The sequence below is a fragment of the Ixodes scapularis genome, unplaced genomic scaffold (assembly GCF_016920785.2).
Source record: "Ixodes scapularis isolate PalLabHiFi unplaced genomic scaffold, ASM1692078v2 ptg001158l_1___fragment_3__unscaffolded, whole genome shotgun sequence".
Classification (NCBI taxonomy): domain Eukaryota; kingdom Metazoa; phylum Arthropoda; class Arachnida; order Ixodida; family Ixodidae; genus Ixodes; species Ixodes scapularis.
The window spans coordinates 64061-87041 of NW_024610108.1; the positions used below are offsets into that span (position 1 = coordinate 64061).

Genomic DNA, 22981 nt, shown 5'->3' on the forward strand with positions numbered 1-22981 from the left:
CCGCGTGGCTCGAGTCTCAAAAGCGTAATCCTGGTCAACGCTGTAAGGCGAACCCTTGAATTTTTTGGCATTTAACAAAACATTCTGTTTTTCTTTATATGAAGCGAAGTTCACTATGATTGGTCGCTTGAACTTTGGGTTATAACGGCCAACGCGGTGCGCCCTCTCTATGGTTTTAAGTTCAACTCCCAGGTTTTGTTTACAGATTTCTTTGACAATATTCTCTGACTCATTCCATGTTTCGGAGTGACTGTTGTCTTCGATTCCGTAAAAAACTAGATTTTGTCTCCGACTTCTATTTTCAAGTTCAACATTCTTGTTGTGTAACTCCTGGACTTTCTCAGAAAGTTGCCGAATTTGATTCTCTTGAACTGACAGTAACTTATTAGCCTTCTCTATCTGGCCCTCGGTTTTGTTAAGTTTATCTTTCATTTCTTTCATCATGGTTTCGTGCTTTGCGAATCTGAGGTCAATGCTATCTAGTTTCTGCATAATAGTTGTTTGACCACTTTGTAGGGATTTTAGTAATTCCATTTCGAAATCTGTGAGGGGACCAGGGTTTAGCTCTATGTCACCGGAGAGCAACAGCAATAAAATGAGGTAAAAAGCAGGGTTTACAAAAAGGCGAAAACGTCTACGAGACAATACGAGGCGCGTCCGCTTATGTATAAAGTCATCGACACTTGGAGTAGTGGGAGGAGCCGGCAAAGTGCACAACAGTTTTTGCACTTGGGTAGGGTAGTAAGGACTAACCTGCAGCATTAGGAGCAGCGTTAACTGCATGTCGGAGAGTGTGCCGGCTCCGAATCCCACGAAGCCAAAGTCGCCAGCCCTTATGTAGCTTTGGGTCGGATCATGTGGGTCACGTTGGTTAAAGGCGATTTGTAGATCCGTAGCGAATGGCTTGTCCGGGCATGGGTTATCAGCAGCGATGACTGTCGCTCCGTCGTGGCTTGCCGACACATGCAGTCCTGGTGACGTGGTTGAAGATGGCTTGGGCAAGTAAGGGAGTACTGCCTCCGCAGATCCCGCGTCGAACAATGCGGCTGATCCATGCACGGTCAAGACCTGCAGCATTAGGAGCAGCGTTAACTGCATGTCGGAGAGTGTGCCGGCTCCGAATTGTTCTGTCTAGGACGGGAAACATTGCTTTGTTCCTTCATGATCTTGTTGACTACGAAGAAGCTCACGAGGACATTTCTTCCGGTGTGTCCTGCAGATCTCGGCTGGATTCGTGCGGTTGCGTACTGAGGCAATGGCGTCTGCTATTCCTACTGACAAGGTCCGGAAGGAGGTGAGACTGTACTGCGGAGGAGGAGGCTAGCTGCATGTCTGCAAGGTGAGTGATGCAGCTGTTTCCTTCGTACAGACTGCTCTCAAGAGAAGACATAGCTGCGGCATTCTCTCAAAGACTCGGTTTTTGAGACATCCTGGGCAAGATAACCGCTTCACGAATCCCGTTTCATCATCTTGCGAGTTGATGTCCAGGTCTTCCTTGCAATGTTGTTCGTGGCTTGCGGAGTGTATAAAAAGAACCAAGACACAGACATATAGTTAAAAATGTCTGATTATAAGAGAAGGAAAAGACAAGTTTATGCACGCAACTGTACTGTAAAATGCAGAGTGTATGACCACGCAAAAGTTCTAGGTAGCTATGAACAATGGGGATAGAAACTTGTTGGGACTAAGAGCAGAAAAGCCGAAGGGTCACTTTGTAGGGTGGTTTCTGTTTTGATCCGGTCGAATGGTGTAGGACCTGTATAGGAGTCTGGTGGAAGCCCCAAGTTCTAAAGCAGCTGTGCTGCTTTGTCAAGCAAGCTTTGTGCTGGCGCTCACATGTCGAGCTTGGTCGCACAGTACCAATTTCTCAGAGAAGCGGCTGACGCATGGGTAGTTTTCTGGGAGTAGGGGGCACTCGATATTGCCTTTGCTTATATTTCAAGTGTTTCAAACGGGGTGGGCACTTGTTGCGACATTGATGCGTGCTCGGTATGTTACGGTATCCAGTCAAAAAAGGACCACAATATTACAAGACCGGGGAAATAAGCTAGATCTCTCAAGTTCAAGTGTTAACCCATCAGAGACTGGTTTCTTTTTATTTCAGTGGAGCTGCGTTTATATTTTAAAAATTGTTTCACCTAAATCACGGATACAGAAGAAATCACCCATTGCATGCTCTTAGTTTTTGAAATATGGCCTCTGACTTATGGTGACGCTGGCCCCTTGGGGTAAACAAAGATGTGTGAACTGAGGATATTTTATTTCAACCTCGAAAATAGAAAAAAAAATCACTTTAGCGGGCAGTTTGCCACTGTTGGGTATTTAGACGCAGTTAGGCACAGTTAGAACAGTTGGAAATTGTTACAATAGGGCATGAAACATGCTACGCACGTGCCAACTTCGCACTTTGTGGTGTGTGCGCATGGTAGTTCACGGTTGTCTTCAGCGCACCTATGCCTGGAGTGGGTCATTTGATTGTATCGCACACCTCCAGATGCACTGTCATCGTGTGCCCATCTTTCTTTCCTCGATTGGGGAGGAAATGGCTGCGCCTGCTTTACCAAAAACTCTGGCGCTTGATGAGCTGTCACCCAAGAAGGACATGAAACTGCAGGTACAAACTGCTTTATCTGGAGCTGTGCTGAATGATGGCGTTGACAATAGCCGCATCTAGGATGAAGTAGAAGTGCGGCTCCCCCACCTCTTCGACCTTCTCTCTAGAGCAGGGGTGGCCAAGCTGCCGCTCACGAGCCGCATGCGGCTCTTCGCCTGTTAAAGCGCGGCTCGCGGCTTTCCTCCACTGCCCCCCCCCCCCCCCCACACACACACACTTCCGCCTCCCTCCCGGTCACACGAGCACTTCCCCAAAATAGAAATGGAACGCGTTTTAAATCGAGACAGGTAGCCATTTGGTAGTCTTGTGCTACTGCTACCTTACTCGTACAGTTGGACTGCTTTTGACTTGGATAGATAGAAAATAGTTTGAATTTCGTTTTTTGCTGTGGACAAAAGTCCCCCCCCCCCCTCCCTCCCTTTGTTTCCTTTCTTCTTCCATGCGGCTCTTGAAAGTTTCGTGGTTTTGTTTGCGGCTCTTAGGCCGGGTCAACCTGGCCACCCCTGCTCTAGAGGGTAAGCGTTATGCTTTTGATCGAAACGATCTACTTCCCCTATCCACGCATTGTAGTCTTCCACAACAATGGGATACTTCACGGGTAGTTTTTGTCGAGTTACCGTCATCCTCTCTACATCCACCTGCTCCTCCGTCCGGTTCGTGGTGGTTGGATTTAGGCAAACATTCTTACTGTCCCGCCATTGGTAGGCCGTGACATCATTTTTCTTGTGCCAGATGTAGCCACCTTTGTTCATCTTGTCAACCTTGACCTCATTGGGTAGGTCTGTGCCGTCACGTAGCTGCTAAAGCAAACTTGTATAACTAAAAAACAAAAAAAAAAACAAAAAAACGCTGACTACCAGGGGGTACAATTCCTTCAGACAGACAGCACAATATGCTCCCAGAGAGTTCTGTTTTTTGGACGATCTTAGTTTTCTCCTTGGTACAACTGAAACCTACAAGGTAGCTAGCATTTGAGTCCGCCAGGCACCAGACTTTGAAGTCCCGCTTTATTTTTGGCTTCATTGGCATGTACCGTGTTTGCACGATTCTAGCACGCCCCCGACTGTAACGTGCAGGTAAATTTAGCTCTGAATAGTTTTAAGAATAATTTGATGCCGATTGTACCGCACAGGTAAAATAATGAGTGCTGAACACCACATCCGTGAAAGACACACATGAAACCCACCCACACGCACTAACAAAACAGCCACACTAGTCGCCGTCGGAGTCCGACGTAAGTTTCAAAATCTCGCCCTCGGTTCAGTCAATGGCGTTGAAAAGGTCACACTTTTGAAAGGAACGTACGACCATCGCCCGCAGGAGTGCTTTCCAGGCGTCGTGTACCGTCGAGCGTTGCTTTCTTCAGACGCCCTGCTGGCGTCAGTGTGTGCTCGTATGCAGTGAGCCACTCGTTGTACGCTGCACGCACATAGTCCTTCGTTGGTTTGTTTAAGCACACGTCCAGTGGCTGCAGTTGAGACGTCATCCAGCCGGGGATGATCACCAATGTGGGGGAGCATTTTGCAAGTTTGTCCTTGACACGCTGGCTGATGTGGCATCTGAACAAGTCTAGAACCAGCATAGAAAGCACTCTCAAGTCGGCTCCAGCCCTCTTTCGCCGTACGGCGTCAATCCAGTCGATCATAAGGTCGGTGTCCATCCATCTTTTGCGGTGCATCTGAACAATGACATTTTCTGGGAACTTAACATTGGTAGGCAAAGTCTTCCTTTCAGAAATCAAAAAAGGGTTCATCTTGCGCCCATCTGCCATGCATCCTAACGTCGCCGTAATCAGTGTTTTTGTTACCTGCTTGGCTCCTCTTGTTCGACCGTGTAATTCGAAGGCATGTCGAAAAACATGGGTGTTAGGTCTGCGTTTCGGATCTGTCCTATCATGTGGCCCCTATATTGTCGAAGCTTGATCATAAAACATTGGAACATGACAAACTTTGCTTCATAAGGTTTCTGGAGCTTCTGACAAATGCTCGTCTTTCGTTGCAGCGAAAATCCTTTTTGCCGCATGAACTTGGTGATCCAGCTCCTACTCGCATGGAATCAAGAGCGGCGGATCTTGTAACCTGTAGCAAGTGCGAAAGAATTGGCCTTGATGACGTCCGAAGAGGCGGGTAGTTGCGCCAATCCTGCACGCACGTTTCCGGGATGCCCAGTGATCGTGACGCTGCTTGATTACCTTCCTTTCCAGCAAGGATGATCACTTTCTGTTTGAATGATGCCTCGTAATGAAATCGCTTCTGTTTCTCCATCTTGCGACGATCGCATCAGCAGCAGCTTGGCTCAAGCTTGCGGTGACACGAGACAGCACGGCGCTTGGCCAATACGAAAGTGAACATTGTGGTACGTGATTATGTGACTGAATACGTGATTATCTGTCTGATAAATGGGAAGAAAGAAAGCGCTGCACACTTTGTAACGGGCGGTAGCATGCGTCACCTAGCCGATATTTTTAGACTTACTTTTACTTCAAATTTTTATTGGGCCCAATGGTAGCGCGCATGTCATTTTGAGCCTGAAATTTCTGGAAAGAAAGTGTGCTTTAGAATCGTGCAAACACGGTACTGCTCTAGTGTTGATCTCCCTTTGAAAAGGATCATGCTCTCGTCTACGGCAAGATGGGATGATGGTTGGCACTCGCTTTCAAACTTTTATTTCATCATATGAATCAGTGGACGCATTTTGTAGCAGCGATCATTGTCTTCCGCATCCCCGCTGTCATGAGTGTTGTCGTTTAGATTCGGACAGTTTGTTATTTTTTGGAATCTCTCGCACGAAATCGCTTGCGAGATCTCCTTCACGTTTTACAGGCTGTCCGAACTCTAATAAAGATGAAGATGGTGCATGGGGTCTCTACTCGTAAGGACGATCATTCTGACCTATGCTCTCAGTTCTTCGGGCGTGATAGGGGTCCTAGTCTGTTCTTCTCGTTTGACTTGCATACAAGTTGGTCCGGACTGTAATGTGACCGATAACGCCTTCAGAAAAATAAAGTTGGAATGCGTCCAGTGGCATGCTGCCCTCTGAAGGCTTTGTTGTGAAGGCCACACTCCTTCGGCAACTGCACCATCTTCTGCAGCGACTGATTTTTCAGTCGAGATGCGACGCTTCTTGGGGCTGACCGTGAAGTCTTTTCGGGGCTTGCCTTTTCTGATTTTGCGTCCCTGGGGTCACTTGCTTCTCCTCGATGCTCTCTTCGGCGTCAAGGTCGGACGGCGCTTTGTGGTCGGATTCTTCCCATTCATTTTCACGGTCATCAGCGTTATCTGGTAGACTAAGATATAAATCGAGAGCTTCCTCAATTGTCAGTTTCTTTTGTTTTCCTGCACAAGATTGTGGCAAACAAGTGTTAATAAATTAGAACACAAACTCTTATTAAAGAGCGCTGTTACATCTAGTTATGGTGTCACTCAGAAGACTTCAGCTTTGGCGTTCTATACTACTAAAATCTGTGAGTAATTTGGAAGCTCGAAACCTGCTCAGAATACTCTTGACAGGTTCACCGGGTGCAAGTTGCACAGTTTGTACTCGCCAGGCATTTTGTTTTTGAGGGCAGAGCCATGTAAAAATGACTTGGTTCAGCTATGGTAAACAGATACGGTGAGGCACAAAAAACGTGGAAAGTACGCAGCCCAATCTATCTGCAGCGACTCAAACTAAAATGTAGAGCTTCCTAATGCTTCCAAGAGATGGCGCAAGTTGTAAAATTGGAATAAGCATGTCCGAGCGACTGCTCAGGGAGATGCCAGATTTATCACTACAAGTGGGATGCATATGTCCCAGTGGTAAACAAAAAAAGCTAAATTTCTTTCAAGGACACCTTGTTTTTCAAATAAATGCAGTAATAAATTGTCGCCATGCTCGACATTATGCAACAATGTTATCTTCATTATATATATAAAAAAAGATGTTCTTTCACACTTCGTCATTTAAGCTATCCTGAAGCTCAAGGAGTGTTTCATAAAACTGCAATTCCGCAACGATTTGCAGGCGGGGTAGAAGCATGTGAAGGGCATTGCCAAGACTCGCTGCAAAAGCAATGTTAGGTCTGCTAATGTCCATGTGTGGCCTTGTGCACGTGTTTGCCTTTATCCTGTGGGATCCTGCAAACTCCTCTCGTGTACGAGTTTGTCGAGCACTCAAACAGTCTCGTTTGGCAGGAGGGGGCCTCGACTGCTGTGACGTCGACACCCTCTGCCCTACACCTCCATTTCTATGCATAGGATTAGCATCTGTTGGTGACGCTCCTTGAGAGGCTGATGTGCCTGGTGGTACCAATTGCTCCGGTGTGGGCAACTGGCCGCTCTCCTCCAGTTCCAGCAGCGCCAAGCATGCTGCCGATGGTTCGAGGTTACCTAAATCCTGCAGGGGAAATCGCTTGAACAGAACGCAGAAACGGGAATGCAAACTGCTACATAACTCGCTTGTGTGGAACTTCCACACAGCAAAAAAAAAAAAAATGCTTTTCAGGAATACTTTTTTTTTATTAAATATCGGGGTTAGGGGGCTGAAATATGCCCAGCTAGTAGAAATCGGGCTCCTCTTTTCATTCATGCAATCCGTTCGCTGATAGCTGTTCTAGTTCAATATCTGTGCTGCATGACATGCATAAAAAGTACCAGTATTGTGCACACAATGTTTCCTGCTAATTATAAAGGTAAAGCAGCCTAAATAGCCAGGTTGGTTCCCCAATAACTAGTGTGAATATCTATTTGAATCAGCAATACCTAAAATATTTTTTTATATAAAATTTAGAAAAGTTTGTCAGTATTTTTAAAATTTCACTTTTTGTTTAGTATTTAAAAACGAAAAGTTGTTGTACTTACGTTATAACTAACAAGATTTGCACACTCTGTGCAGCCTTAGAAACAGCTGTGTAAAATTTCATTGTGATTTGACAACTAGAGGAAACAGGCAAAAACACTGTAGAGAAAAACACATTTCAAAGTCTATTGTTATGCTAGATACCAAACTTGCCACTCCAACTGCACGAAACTTGAGGCTGACATAGTCCAAAATGTCTATCGTTGGATCCCCAGACTAAAATTGTCCCGCAGCATAGGTAGCGCCCTCACGGTCTTTGTGCTTAGAGTCCTTTGCACGAGCATGCTTCTCCTGATGGCGTCGATGGGATCTCGCTTCAGCGGTCAGCTTCGGAGACAGGCTTGTTCCCCTCTTCTAGTCAGCTGCACTGCTCAGACGGACCAGCTGCTTGGAAGGGAGGACTCCTAGCCCTTCCAGAACTTGCTCAAGGCTGGAGTGGCCCCTATCGAACCATAGCGCAGCAATGGCGTTGGCAGTCTCCACCGTAGTCCGTGCAGCAAAGTGGGTCTTAGGGCACAGCATCCAAATCTCAGTGTTCAAGGACTCAGTAGCATTCTTCATCTTCCCTGCGGACAGCGAGCAAGGAGCTTGATGTCTGTCAACCACTGGTAAATGGAAAGCACTGCCTTCCCTTGTGCTTTGGTGAGGAAGGGTGTGTGGGCCGGAGCTGGTGGTTGCAGAGCTATTGCCCTCTTATGCTTGCACAAAGACTCCTCCCCTTCAGGGCAGAACTTGTGGCTGCTGGCTCTGTCAGTCGAGCATGAGGGAAAAAAGGATGCCCAGATTGCACAGTACATCCCTCGCACACTCCCTCGGTTGCTGGTGATGGCACTTTGGTAGTACTGCTGCAGCTGTAGAATGGTCTTGTCGCCAAGCTTCTCCCCACGTGGTAGAGGCGTCTTTAGCTTCCTCAGGGCTGTTCCAAGACGCTTGGCAACATGGTTCATACAGTCCTCCTTCGTCACCGCGATAGACCCATACACCTCTGCATTTGACACTACCGCGTACGCATTGCTGTCTCCGTCGCTGAGGGATGTTGTAAACTGCAAGTCCGTGTTGTATGTCTGTGTCCTATTCCAGATGCGTAGAGGTGCTGCAGTTTTTATTGCATGTGATGAACAGTCTACGTTCTTCTCGCACACAAGAGAATGAAATGCCTGCCACACTGCAGCCCTGGCAGTAGTCCTACAGCACCTCGAAATCCAGGCAGAGGCCTGTGTCCACAGAAATGGCAGTGCCAATGCCATTCTGGCTCTTATGTCCCCGTTTCTGCCACGTCCCGTCAAACATCACGGCGATGTCGCTCTGAGCCGCTTCAGACGCAGTTGCTCGCCTTGCTTCTGCAAGGTTGTCAGAGACGGCTTTGGTGGCAGCAGCGTGGACTTTTTTCGAGATGTTGTGGAACGTTTTTTGATGGAGCGGTTTGGGGAGACCGAGGATGCCACAAAATCTAACCAGCTGGTCGTGACTGACACTACTTTCATGTTGAATGCAAAGGTGTCGTGGGCGCTTCCACTGCTTTGTTTAGGGTCGCGCATTTCACGGCCGGCGGCGGTCGCACGATGTGGTTTATATGCAGCTGAAAGAACTTCGGGAGGGCATGCAACGTTCGTGCATTTGAGTTCCAGCAAAGATGCAAGGCCGTTGCGTTTGTTTTCAACTTCCACAACGGAAATTTTGCTCTTGCCGCATGTCACCCACGTCGCGCCGCTCACAAGTTGCGTAAGGGTTTGACTTTCGCAGATAACGGCGTTTCCGCCGCTTTCTTTCTCAACGGTTTCATTGCAAAATGTCATCTGCTTCTTTCCCGAAGCACTTGCGGAGTACGACAAGTCGTTGATGAACTCCGAAGCGCTCTGTTGCTCGGCGCTTGCGGTGCTCGAAGGCGCGTTGGGCGCGTCGCCATTCTGCTCGAGCGGTAGGTCCCTGGGTGGGTCCATCGCATTTGTCCCTTTTGTGCGTTTGCTTTCGCCTTCCCTTGAACGGGCGCAGTGGCCGACTCTTCCGGAGTCGAGGGTGGCCTTTCTCGTCGCCATCGATCGTGAAAAACGCTCAATAGTCGCAGAAACCATAGTTCTCGTTTCAGATAGCGTGCGACGCGATACAATTGGCAAAGATGCGCTAGCTTCACTGCATGGTTCGTTAGGGTGTTAGCAAATAGCAGTACCACATTTATGTCCCGTAGTTCCTGAAGGCTCGTCGGGACGCGGGAAAATGTTTTTTTAATATTATTTCTACCGCTAGTACGAAACTGTGGTAGGAGTCAACGGAAATGAAGGCTTATTCCTCCTGGTCGAAGTGACGGCAACAATGGCTGACGCAAACTTTGGGAGAGACGCGAGCTCGAAAAACCTCGTAAGTTACAAACTTCTCCATTTTTGTGAGTCGCGGTAAAGGCCCGTTCACACTCTTGCGACCGAGTAAGACCGAGAGAGACCAGACCGGTTTTCAAGCCTCTTGCGATCTCTTAGGACCAGCTCCGCTGCATCGCATCCGGTCCTAAGAAGTCGCAAAAGGCTTAAAAACCGGTCTGGTCTCTCTCGGTCGCAAGAGTGTAAACAGCGCTTGAGGCGTTCAAGTTTTTTTGTTTTTTTTTTGTAACTTCTAGGCCGAATTTTGTAACAATTCTTTTTTATATGAAACTAGAAGGCATACAGATTGCAAAACATTAAAAAAAAAAATCTGAACTTTGAGCCGAAGCGTCGATTGCTTGGTTCACTTGACAGTAGCAATAAGAAAGGGCAGAGGCAGCATCACAGCTCTAGAAACTCCGGGTATTGTAGAATGGACAGTCTTCAGCGATATGAGGGGCCCATTGGAAACATGTGGCCAAGACAGTGACTGGCAGGGGTGCGAGATGCCTTGTGGACAGCTTCACATTGTTCCACATAGAATGAAATGCGATAATGAAACTAGTTGAATCAGTGCACTAGGGCTGAAGAGATTTATCACTTCTGGGCACCATAGAATTTCCTTAAGTGAGAGTATCCTAGCCTCTGTCTTTCCAGTGCGCTCGGAGTGTGTTTAGCATATTGCTGGAGACTGCGTCACTATAAATAGAATTCCTTTTTTAGGGGGCTTTTTTGTTTCACATCAGAGTTTTCTAGGGTCTTTCTTTTCCCACAAATTGTTCCAAATTTTCTGGTGTTAATCTTGGGTGTCAGACAAAATATGGCTGCTTGTTGGGGCTTATGTTTGGGGAACGACACATCGGCATGGATTGCCCCAACCTCTGGGGAAATGCATGGGACCCGAATACCTCGGAAACATTCCGTACCAATAAAAAAAAAAGGAACTAGATAACGGGTGTTCCAAAGATACCAGGGACGTAAACAGTTAATTGGGGAGTGTGTTCTAACACCGTAAAATAAAGCAGCACAGAATTATTTTTTTGAGTGAAGCTTAGGATTCTTCATTCAAAAACTGCTCCAATTTGGGGGTTTTCGGTTTTCTGCAACACTGACAGAACTGGACCGCAGGTCAATTTTGCAGGGTTTACCGGTGCTCCGATAAACCCGAAAAAATATGGAATCCTAATTATAAAGGACATGACAAACCGGCGAATCTTTGGACCTGCCTCCAAGAATAGCCAATCGCTTAAATGAAAGAGGAGAGTGAGAAAAGGGTAATTACACAGGAGCCACTTGCAAACATGCTTATCGAAGGCAGTTGTTAAATAAAATGTATGTCTTCAAGCTACAGTATGTCTTCCATCTCGGCATCAGCAGGCATCCCAGGCTGTCTATTTTCTGCGGGGGTTGCGGTCTCTCCAGGGCAATACATTTCCGCAAGGATCTCTGCATATTGAGAAAAACACCAAGTGACAGAATAAAAGCTATGCAGTTTTGTGCAATATTTCTCGTAGGTAGAAAATTTGAAATAGCTTTCAGCTCATCATGCCCAAGTCCCGTTAGAGTGACAAACAAAAATAAACAACAGCGACAAGCGATACCTTTGGCAGTCATTTAGTTGTCCGGTGCTCTCAAAGTAAGCACGGGTCATCGCAAGCCGGCCAAAGATACCCTCGCGTGCATGGTGCTCGTGTTTGAGGCGCGACGGTGTCGGTTGTTTCCGTTAGTCGCTTTGCCGTGACTCGGGCATTAGAGTCTGTCTGGAAAGCTGCACTCTTTATGAACACCTGCCTCCTGGCACGGAAGTGGGGGCTCCTTCACTCCAGTTTGTAGACATGGTGTTGTGTGAGGCTCCTTTTGTCTTGGGACAAACCAGGGTTCTGCCACGTCATCGTTACAATGCATACAAAATACGGCACAATCTGCAGTGCCCTTTGTTGTCCAAAACATTCTGTGCCTACCATCTGCACAGATTTGACCATCGGGGAACCCCAGGAACTTGAAAAGAACCCACGTGGGAGGCTGGACATCCTCCTCGCCAGCTTTACTCTTGCCTTTCGCCGCTCTCGTCTCTTAACATAGCGGTTGCGGATGGCCTTCCACATTCTGTGACATTCGATCACCTCCAAGCCTGAAACCGGGAACCTCATCAGGATGGTACGAACAAATGACAATAATTACAATCAAACGTTACGAAGGAATAAACAGCATTGACTTTACGGGTTGGAATCGCAAAGTCGACCTGCTCGTGCATCCTACAAAAGCGCAATGTTCACTACGGAAGTACCTGCGGAAACGTCTCGAGCATCTTCGAAGGATGTTCGTTCGATAAATGTGTGGGCTTCGAACATGTCTGCAGTCAGTTCTTGAGTGACCAATATGACCATCATGGAAGGAAAAGCCTCAGACAGTGTCCCTGAAGACCGTCTCTTGACCAATCGGGATTAGCAGTGTGATCGCAACTTAAGAGTATGTCACTGAAACATCTCGTCATTATGGTAGGTGCACGTGCCACCTCCCTTGCATCCAGTGGTGTAGCCAAGGAGGAGGCTATCACTTTGCCGCCAATGCACCAGCGGCTCCAAAGCTGGTCCTGTGTCGCTGTGTCGCCGTCGTCCATGTGCCAGGGACTGGAGTCGGCAGCTGTAGTGATTCGGAGCTCGAGGGCTCTGCGGGATGTTGCCGCCAATTGCGGCGCCGGACTCCACGTCCGTACAAAAGCGTTCAATTTTTGTACGTTAGCCACGGATGTTCTGATAAAATAAATCGACGTTTTTTTTGTTTTTTTTTTAACTTCTAGGCCGAATTTTGTAACAATTCTTTTTTATATGGAACTAGAAGGCATACAGATTGCAAAAACATTAAAAAACAAAAATCTGAACTTTGAGCCGAAGCGTCGATTGCTCGGTTCACTTGACAGTAGCAATAAGAAAGGGCAGAGGCAGCATCACAGCTCTAGAAACTCCGGGTATTGTAGAATGGACAGTCTTCAGCGATATGAGGGGCCCATTGGAAACCTGTGGCCAAGACAGTGACTGGCAGGGGTGCGAGATGCCTTGTGGACAGCTTCACATTGTTCCACATAGAATGAAATGCGATAATGAAACTAGTTGAATCAGTGCACTAGGGCTGAAGAGATTTATCACTTCTGGGCACCATAGAATTTCCTTAAGTGAGAGTATCCTAGCCTCTGTCTTTCCAGTGCGCTCGGAGTGTGTTTAGCATATTGCTGGAGACTGCGTCACTATAAATAGAATTCCTTTTTTAGGGGGCTTTTTTGTTTTCACATCAGAGTTTTCTAGGGTCTTTCTTTTCCCACAAATTGTTCCAAATTTTCTGGTGTTAATCTTGGGTGTCAGACAAAATATGGCTGCTTGTTGGGGCTTATGTTTGGGGAACGACACATCGGCATGGATTGCCCCAACCTCTGGGGAAATGCATGGGACCCGAATACCTCGGAAACATTCCGTACCAATAAAAAAAAAAGGAACTAGATAAGGGGTGTTCCAAAGATACCAGGGACGTAAACAGTTAATTGGGGAGTGTGTTCTAACACCGTAAAATAAAGCAGCACAGAATTATTTTTTTGAGTGAAGCTTAGGATTCTTCATTCAAAAACTGCTCCAATTTGGGGGTTTTCGGTTTTCTGCGACACTGACAGAACTGGACCGCAGGTCAATTTTGCAGGGTTTACCGGTGCTCCGATAAACCCGAAAAAATATGGAATCCTAATTATAAAGGACATGACAAACCGGCGAATCTTTGGACCTGCCTCCAAGAATAGCCAATCGCTTAAATGAAAGAGGAGAGTGAGAAAAGGGTAATTACACAGGAGCCACTTGCAAACATGCTTATCGAAGGCAGTTGTTAAATAAAATGTATGTCTTCAAGCTACAGTATGTCTTCCATCTCGGCATCAGCAGGCATCCCAGGCTGTCTATTTTCTGCGGGGGTTGCGGTCTCTCCAGGGCAATACATTTCCGCAAGGATCTCTGCATATTGAGAAAAACACCAAGTGAGAGAATAAAAGCTATGCAGTTTTGTGCAATATTTCTCGTAGGTAGAAAATTTGAAATAGCTTTCAGCTCATCATGCCCAAGTCCCGTTAGAGTGACAAACAAAAATAAACAACAGCGACAAGCGATACCTTTGGCAGTCATTTAGTTGTCCGGTGCTCTCAAAGTAAGCACGGGTCATCGCAAGCCGGCCAAAGATACCCTCGCGTGCATGGTGCTCGTGTTTGAGGCGCGACGGTGTCGGTTGTTTCCGTTAGTCGCTTTGCCGTGACTCGGGCATTAGAGTCTGTCTGGAAAGCTGCACTCTTTATAAACACCTGCCTCCTGGCACGGAAGTGGGGGCTCCTTCACTCCAGTTTGTAGACATGGTGTTGTGTGAGGCTCCTTTTGTCTTGGGACAAACCAGGGTTCTGCCACGTCATCGTTACAATGCATACAAAATACGGCACAATCTGCAGTGCCCTTTGTTGTCCAAAACATTCTGTGCCTACCATCTGCACAGATTTGACCATCGGGGAACCCCAGGAACTTGAAAAGAACCCACGTGGGAGGCTGGACATCCTCCTCGCCAGCTTTACTCTTGCCTTTCGCCGCTCTCGTCTCTTAACATAGCGGTTGCGGATGGCCTTCCACATTCTGTGACATTCGATCACCTCCAAGCCTGAAACCGGGAACCTCATCAGGATGGTACGAACAAATGACAATAATTACAATCAAACGTTACGAAGGAATAAACAGCATTGACTTTACGGGTTGGAATCGCAAAGTCGACCTGCTCGTGCATCCTACAAAAGCGCAATGTTCACTACGGAAGTACCTGCGGAAACGTCTCGAGCATCTTCGAAGGATGTTCGTTCGATAAATGTGTGGGCTTCGAACATGTCTGCAGTCAGTTCTTGAGTGACCAATATGACCATCATGGAAGGAAAAGCCTCAGACAGTGTCCCTGAAGACCGTCTCTTGACCAATCGGGATTAGCAGTGTGATCGCAACTTAAGAGTATGTCACTGAAACATCTCGTCATTATGGTAGGTGCACGTGCCACCTCCCTTGCATCCAGTGGTGTAGCCAAGGAGGAGGCTATCACTTTGCCGCCAATGCACCAGCGGCTCCAAAGCTGGTCCTGTGTCGCTGTGTCGCCGTCGTCCATGTGCCAGGGACTGGAGACGGCAGCTGTAGTGATTCGGAGCTCGAGGGCTCTGCGGGATGTTGCCGCCAATTGCGGCGCCGGACTCCACGTCCGTACAAAAGCGTTCAATTTTTGTACGTTAGCCACGGATGTTCTGATAAAATAAATCGACGTTTTTTTGTTTTTTTTTGTAACTTATAGGCCGAATTTTGTAACAATTCTTTTTTATATGAAACTAGAAGGCATACAGATTGCAAAAACATTAAAAAACAAAAATCTGAACTTTGAGCCGAAGCGTCGATTGCTCGGTTCACTTGACAGTAGCAATAAGAAAGGGCAGAGGCAGCAACACAGCTCTAGAAACTCCGGGTATTGTAGAATGGACAGTCTTCAGCGATATGAGGGGCCCATTGGAAACATGTGGCCAAGACAGTGACTGGCAGGGGTGCGAGATGCCTTGTGGACAGCTTCACATTGTTCCACATAGAATGAAATGCGATAATGAAACTAGTTGAATCAGTGCACTAGGGCTGAAGAGATTTATCACTTCTGGGCACCATAGAATTTCCTTAAGTGAGAGTATCCTAGCCTCTGTCTTTCCAGTGCGCTCGGAGTGTGTTTAGCATATTGCTGGAGACTGCGTCACTATAAATAGAATTCCTTTTTTAGGGGGCTTTTTTGTTTTCACATCAGAGTTTTCTAGGGTCTTTCTTTTCCCACAAATTGTTCCAAATTTTCTGGTGTTAATCTTGGGTGTCAGACAAAATATGGCTGCTTGTTGGGGCTTATGTTTGGGGAACGACACATCGGCATGGATTGCCCCAACCTCTGGGGAAATGCATGGGACCCGAATACCTCGGAAACATTCCGTACCAATAAAAAAAAAAGGAACTAGATAAGGGGTGTTCCAAAGATACCAGGGACGTAAACAATTAATTGGGGAGTGTGTTCTAACACCGTAAAATAAAGCAGCACAGAATTATTTTTTTGAGTGAAGCTTAGGATTCTTCATTCAAAAACTACTCCAATTTGGGGGTTTTCGGTTTTCTGCGACACTGACAGAACTGGACCGCAGGTCAATTTTGCAGGGTTTACCGGTGCTCCGATAAACCCGAAAAAATATGGAATCCTAATTATAAAGGACATGACAAACCGGCGAATCTTTGGACCTGCCTCCAAGAATAGCCAATCGCTTAAATGAAAGAGGAGAGTGAGAAAAGGGTAATTACACAGGAGCCACTTGCAAACATGCTTATCGAAGGCAGTTGTTAAATAAAATGTATGTCTTCAAGCTACAGTATGTCTTCCATCTCGGCATCAGCAGGCATCCCAGGCTGTCTATTTTCTGCGGGGGTTGCGGTCTCTCCAGGGCAATACGTTTCCGCAAGGATCTCTGTATATTGAGAAAAACACCAAGTGACAGAATAAAAGCTATGCAGTTTTGTGCAATATTTCTCGTAGGTAGAAAATTTGAAATAGCTTTCAGCTCATCATGCCCAAGTCCCGTTAGAGTGACAAACAAAAATAAACAACAGCGACAAGCGATACCTTTGGCAGTCATTTAGTTGTCCGGTGCTCTCAAAGTAAGCACGGGTCATCGCAAGCCGGCCAAAGATACCCTCGCGTGCATGGTGCTCGTGTTTGAGGCGCGACGGTGTCGGTTGTTTCCGTTAGTCGCTTTGCCGTGACTCGGGCATTAGAGTCTGTCTGGAAAGCTGCACTCTTTATAAACACCTGCCTCCTGGCACGGAAGTGGGGGCTCCTTCACTCCAGTTTGTAGACATGGTGTTGTGTGAGGCTCCTTTTGTCTTGGGACAAACCAGGGTTCTGCCACGTCATCGTTACAATGCATACAAAATACGGCACAATCTGCAGTGCCCTTTGTTGTCCAAAACATTCTGTGCCTACCATCTGCACAGATTTGACCATCGGGGAACCCCAGGAACTTGAAAAGAACCCACGTGGGAGGCTGGACATCCTCCTCGCCAGCTTTACTCTTGCCTTCGCCGCTCTCGTCTCTTAACATAGCGGTTGCGGATGGCCTTCCACATTCTGTGACATTCGATCACCTCCAAGCCTGAAACCGGGAACCTCATCAGGATGGTACGAACAAATGACAATAATTACAATCAAACGTTACGAAGGAATAAACAGCATTGACTTTACGGGTTGGAATCGCAAAGTCGACCTGCTCGTGCATCCTACAAAAGCGCAATGTTCACTACGGAAGTACCTGCGGAAACGTCTCGAGCATCTTCGAAGGATGTTCGTTCGATAAATGTGTGGGCTTCGAACATGTCTGCAGTCAGTTCTTGAGTGACCAATATGACCATCATGGAAGGAAAAGCCTCAGACAGTGTCCCTGAAGACCGTCTCTTGACCAATCGGGATTAGCAGTGTGATCGCAACTTAAGAGTATGTCACTGAAACATCTCGTCATTATGGTAGGTGCACGTGCCGCCTCCCTTGCACCCAGTGGTGTAGCCAAGGAGGAGGCTATCACTTTGCCGCCAATGCACCAGCGGCTCCAAAGCTGGTCCTGTGTCGCTGTGTCGCCGTCGTCCATGTGCCAGGGACTGGAGTCGGCAGCTGTAGTGATTCGGAGCTCGAGGGCTCTGCGGGATGTTGCCGCCAATTGCGGCGCCGGACTCCACGTCCGTACAAAAGCGTTCAATTTTTGTACGTTAGCAACGGATGTTCTGATAAAATAAATCGACGTGACCCATCTCTTTTCACTGGACATGGGGGCTCCTTCCGAGACGTGCAGGAGGTCGTTCCTTTGGCTGCCTCTTAAAGCTTTGAGGCAAGGTTTTGGCAACACTGCAGAATTGGCGAGTTCCTCGATATTGTCGGCAGGCACGGACATAATAATAATAGTTTTATTTGACACGAATTCAGAGATGTGATTCAAGTACGGCCCCGTCCAAACGAAGTAGGGCTCATGAGTCAGAACCCGGCAGGTGAGTGTCAAAAAAGTGTACTCGGTTGTTAGTGGCCCGACTAACGGGGGAAAGCGAAAAGTTGCGAGGTAATGGGAGAGTTTTACGTATATCATTGTTACTCTTTTACTGCCTTCCACTCATGCGCTAGTAAAATTTAAACAACATTCAAAAGTGAAATTTTTCTTTGACTTCACTTTTGTGAAGTCGCAACTAGTATGAAACTGGAAAAGGATATGGGTGACGACAAAAACTGTAAGTACTCCAAAATATTGTAACTGAATATCGCATAGGATGCTGCAAAAAGTCATCGGTGCAGATTGGCATATTGAAGTTTTTTAATACTATAATTTCCAACAGCAAATTAGTGGCCTACGAACAAAATGAGCCTGTTGTGTTGAGTGTAATACAACTATCCAAAAAACCTTCAGCAGCGACTAAATAGCGTCATTGGTTACGACTTTAATAGTATAAAGACACGTTCAATTACTTCATGGCCACATCCCTCCAAAATGCATACTATTTTTTAGGAGCGTATGAATTAGTTTTCTAAAAATCTGTCAAAACAGGGTTCATAACGGAACTTCCATGTTTATAATTAATACACAATAAAAGTTATTGAACAAAAGGTAAGGGTGCAAACGAGCTGGTGTTGGTTTAACATTTTGACTACCGTAAAATACCGGGCAAGCGCCCAATCAAATTTTGGAGATAATCGCAAAAAAAATGGTGGATGAGTGCTTGTCCAGTCATCAATTTTACATATAAATGTGCGCATATTTTCTCAGATCTTGCAAATTCGGTAATGGGCGCTTAATGTGAAATGGGCGGATGCATGGTATTCTACGGTAAAAATCTCGAGACTGGGAAGAGAATGGATGGACAAACACAAGACCTTGTGTTTTTCCATCCCTTCCCAGTCTTGAGTCAAAATGTATAAAAGTTATGCTTGCTTCAAAGCACTATTTTTTGCAAAAGAATATAAAAAATACCTGAGCCATTAACGTAATTGTGGCCGAAACAAATAGATATGTGTAAAACACATTTCTATTCACGCACGAGGGTCACACAATGCAACCGCTTTTCTGGATAGTCTGTAGTAAAGAATTACAGGACTGTTTATTAACTAGGTCCCATTTGTAATTTGTGGTGCATGGAGAGATGTCATTATTTCCGTGCTTACTTGACTGCAAAAAAAAAAGGTAGCTTTTTTGTTAAAAAAATTTTACTTGATGTAATTTAGGTTTATTTTATTTAAATAAGATTTATTTCATATAAATTGGATTATATTTAGCGGATTGGGACACAGCGCACAAGAAACGAAGATGGAGTAGAAGGGTGTACACAGGACAAGCGATTACTCTCAACTGAAGATTTTATTGAAAAGAAAAGGAGTTGAGTAATGCGGATTCTTGGGCGAGTTGGTACTGAAACTTGGAGAACATAATAGCGCTTCACGACTGGGACGAAGAGTAGGAATGAGACAACACAATGCACCAACTTCAACTGGTTCGTTAGAAAATCAAGGGTATAAATACTCTGCATCATCGCGCCCTTCAACCAATCCCGTGCCACGCCACTGATCTCAACAACTGTGTCTCTTTGTCGCCCAAATCGATCGACGCCACGCTGACACATCGATCTCCGTAGTTTTTTTATCAGGTCTGCCTCTATAATTTTCCTTACTGTATTATCTCTGTTTTCTAATAACAGTGCACAAATTAAATTCAGGTTTGCACCCACAGTCATGGAAGTGCATCGACAAATGACCGTCACGTTTTCTAGCCTGCTCACTAGACATAAAAATTTATACTATCCCCTTCCGCACGACAAACTACTGACCTGCGTAGAGGAAAGCATCGATAAACACGGGGTGGTGGCCTTTCAGAACGCAGCAGGAATGACTGTAGATGACTTTCTCGAATTGCTTACATTTGATCTAAACTCGACCTTTGTTGAGTGGAACAGGGGAGTGTATATTCAGAAGCGAGGGGTGTGTATTTGCTAGTGTTTAGCTCCAGTTTTACGTGATATATTTTTAGCCCATCATGACAGAGTTCTCTCGGAATGCCTGAATGACTTTAATGGTAGCAAGGTTTTTAGATTCGTCGACAATTATTTAGTTTTTCTTCACCATGATGTTTCTCACTTTTCCTTGGTGGTGAACAGCCTTTTAACAGTTTTTAGTACCATCCTTGATCCTCTCAAGCTTACGCACGAGGTACTTGTGGACAACGTCATACAGTTTTTAGATATCAGGCTCACACTTTTGGAACAACACGTGTGTTGGAAATACCAACCAAGAGCAGATAAGCCCCTGTTGGCGTTCAATTCATCTCATTTGAAACTTGTTAGGAGAGGAATTGTAAATTTGTGCTTTGTGAACTCCATCAGAAGGTTGTGTCATCATGCAATGCCTTAAAGTCTGAAGGAGCAGTCAGAACGCTTGGTGGCTGCCGGTTTTCCAGGGACGCTCCTGGTGTCGGCTGCAGAAAAAGTTGTAAAGGAGCTACGAGTAGTAGCGAGTCCAGACCAAGATGTGGCTCAAAAGAAACAAAGTCTGGCGGTTGTGCCTTACATGCACAAAACCGCACGCAATATCAAAAAGATAGCAAACCACGTAAATGCTCGGGTGGTTCTTTCTGCACCGGAAAAACTTGCCAAGTTGTGCAAAATGACGGACCCTCACCGCAAACCACCGGTTGGCTGCGTGAAGAAGCATCGCAGCTTGTTTGTAGAATGCGCAGCGAGAGTCGTCTATCCGATCTCGCTGACGTGCAGTAAAAAGTATGTGGGACAGACGGGAAGATGTCTAAATGACAGATTGCGCGAACACAACCAAAAAGTGAGCGGACAGCTTGACGATCATTTGTCAATGCACTGCCTTGACTGTGGGTGCAAACCTGAATTTAATTTGTGCACTGTTATTAGAAAACATAAAGATAAGGCGGTAAGGGAAAGTTTTACACATGCACACGCCCTAAATTTTTACACATGCAGAAATCAAGAGGGGGGTCAGGACATCCGGACCTCCCCTCTGAATCCGTTCCTGGCTGAAACTACCGTTTGCAATTCGACATTGGAAGCAATTGCCAAACTTGTGGTTCCTTAGCAATCTCAAATTGTTTTGCAGCCATACAAATCCCAATATTGACCAGTAGATGGGCGATATGGGACAGGCACGTCAGAAGCCACCTCTTTTCTCATTTGTGTGTTGGCAAGAAGTTGTCACTGAAATATTGCCTGACCGTAGACTTCAAAACGGATTTAATTTTGTTTCGTTAGTTGATAATGAACGATAATAGTCAACAGCCGAGAATGATCTCGCTCTCACCCATGACCAAAATAGGAGCCCTGAAGGTAATTTTGGCCACCAACTGGTTGACGTCAACTTAGCCAGCTTGTCTGCACTCCGAATAAAGACCGGTAGCTACGAAAATGAAATAAAAAGTGAGTTTCAGACGCTATTCTTTTTTGTCGCCGATGGCTCGAGCACATGAGGTAAATCTTGACGCGAAAGAAATCAAGTGACCTCGAGAACACTTCCTCCGCACATAGAATAACGTGGGGCAAACATCTGTCAACATGGCATCTAGCTTAGTGTGTGGGAGGAATCAAGATGCTTCCTTTCGTAACAACAGTCAGGCATTCTTTCACAATGTCCTGACCTTCATTTTACTTTACCACAAGACTCTGTAGGAGAAAGCAGGTGATCCCAAATCGGTTCTAGATTTTCATACCGTGTAAGCAAACTTGCCTCTGGGCTCACGCCTCATTTTTCAACGTCTGCTGCCGCTGCAGAAGTGGACGCCACTCCCCCCGCAACAGGGAGCACTTTGGTGCTGATGGAAGAGAGTAAAAATGTTTTAAACTCAGACCCGATATCAACTGTGCTTGTTTTTAGCAGTAAGTGATGTAGCATATTACCGTCGGTGCTGAATCTGGCCCTTAAGGAAGGCCAGTTACTTGAAGAGGTGCCATGTTGGCACGGCAAGACCATCGCGGCCAGCACCGCTCCGGCCTCTTTGTTTCTTCGATTCTCTCGCATACTTGGCCCTCATGGCCAGCCAAGCCTGACAGCAGGTGTTAGAGTCGCTGCCTGAAGTGAATGAAGTAAATGTGGCATAAATAACTAAAGTATCGCTTATGAATACAAGTTTTAGAACAGAAATCATGATGGAACTAGATTTATAACACAACTTCAATTAGGACAGCCAGTAGGTGTAACAGACATGCACCAGGTTTGCTTGCCAGTATTCAACCCAAACTTTACAAACCTCCTTCAGCATCTTGAAATGTAGTCTTTTTATGTTCTGCCTGTTTGATCTCTTCATTACTGATCGCTCGATTAATAATGGCTTCCCATTTCGTGCCATGACTTTGGGAAATGGTTATGCGAGGTACGCAAACGAGAGGTGCGAGCAGTGGGTTGTGGGTGGGTGTGCGCTGCCCACTCGGACGTGAATGGTCACAGACAGCTGCAGGGAGGCCGCATCTGTGGCTCCGAGGCAAACCGCCGGCCCAAAGAATCGAATCCCCAGTTGGTGGGTTGGAATCCTAGCTGGAGAGAAGGTGCCAGGTAACCGAGATTTCAGTTTCACGTTCAAAGAATCCCAGGTGATGTAAATTAATCGCTGAGGTATGCGACGGCCTTCCTTGATTTGGCATGCAGAACTTCGCAAACGTTTCTTTGCGAATGGCAGGGAAGTCTATTGGCACTATCGCCTCCGGCGTGACCCAAAACAAATCTTTGATAACACTTTGGCGTCTTGCGAGCTTCGAGTGTACGCCCAGGCGCGTGCAGCTGACCGTGAACGGGAACGTTCATGCATAGTGAAAGTTAGACAGAAGGCAACAAGCGTGCGACGAAGGCAGGCCGTCCAGAGGTGCCCTGGGTTGAGGCGCAAATTATATAGTTCTGTTAAGAGGTCATACTCACAGAAAGCGATTCCAATTGCCTTCCAGGAATTTTTGCGCTGCCCAGTGTCCCTGTAGTCCATACGGCTTGCGTTCCATAGCCATGGACACCGCTCAATTTCGATGATGAGTGCTTCTGAGCAAGGAGCCACTGGAGGAGCTGCCATGTTGTCAACGGA

At 46.4% G+C, this 22981-nt stretch overlaps 1 long non-coding RNA gene and 1 pseudogene across 1 annotated transcript; both read right to left on the minus strand.

Annotated features, from left to right (window-relative positions):
• Positions 1–7682: 7682 nt before the first annotated feature.
• LOC115310091 lies at positions 7683–8853 on the minus strand (annotated as a pseudogene).
• Positions 8854–13562: 4709 nt separating this feature from the next.
• Positions 13563–22979, minus strand: LOC120847876. The gene is made up of 4 exons (XR_005717487.3): positions 22825–22979; positions 21813–21984; positions 21626–21727; positions 13563–13793 (listed from the first exon to the last, which is right to left on the minus strand). It is a non-coding gene; the product is annotated as an uncharacterized LOC120847876 (long non-coding RNA).
• Positions 22980–22981: the final 2 nt, after the last annotated feature.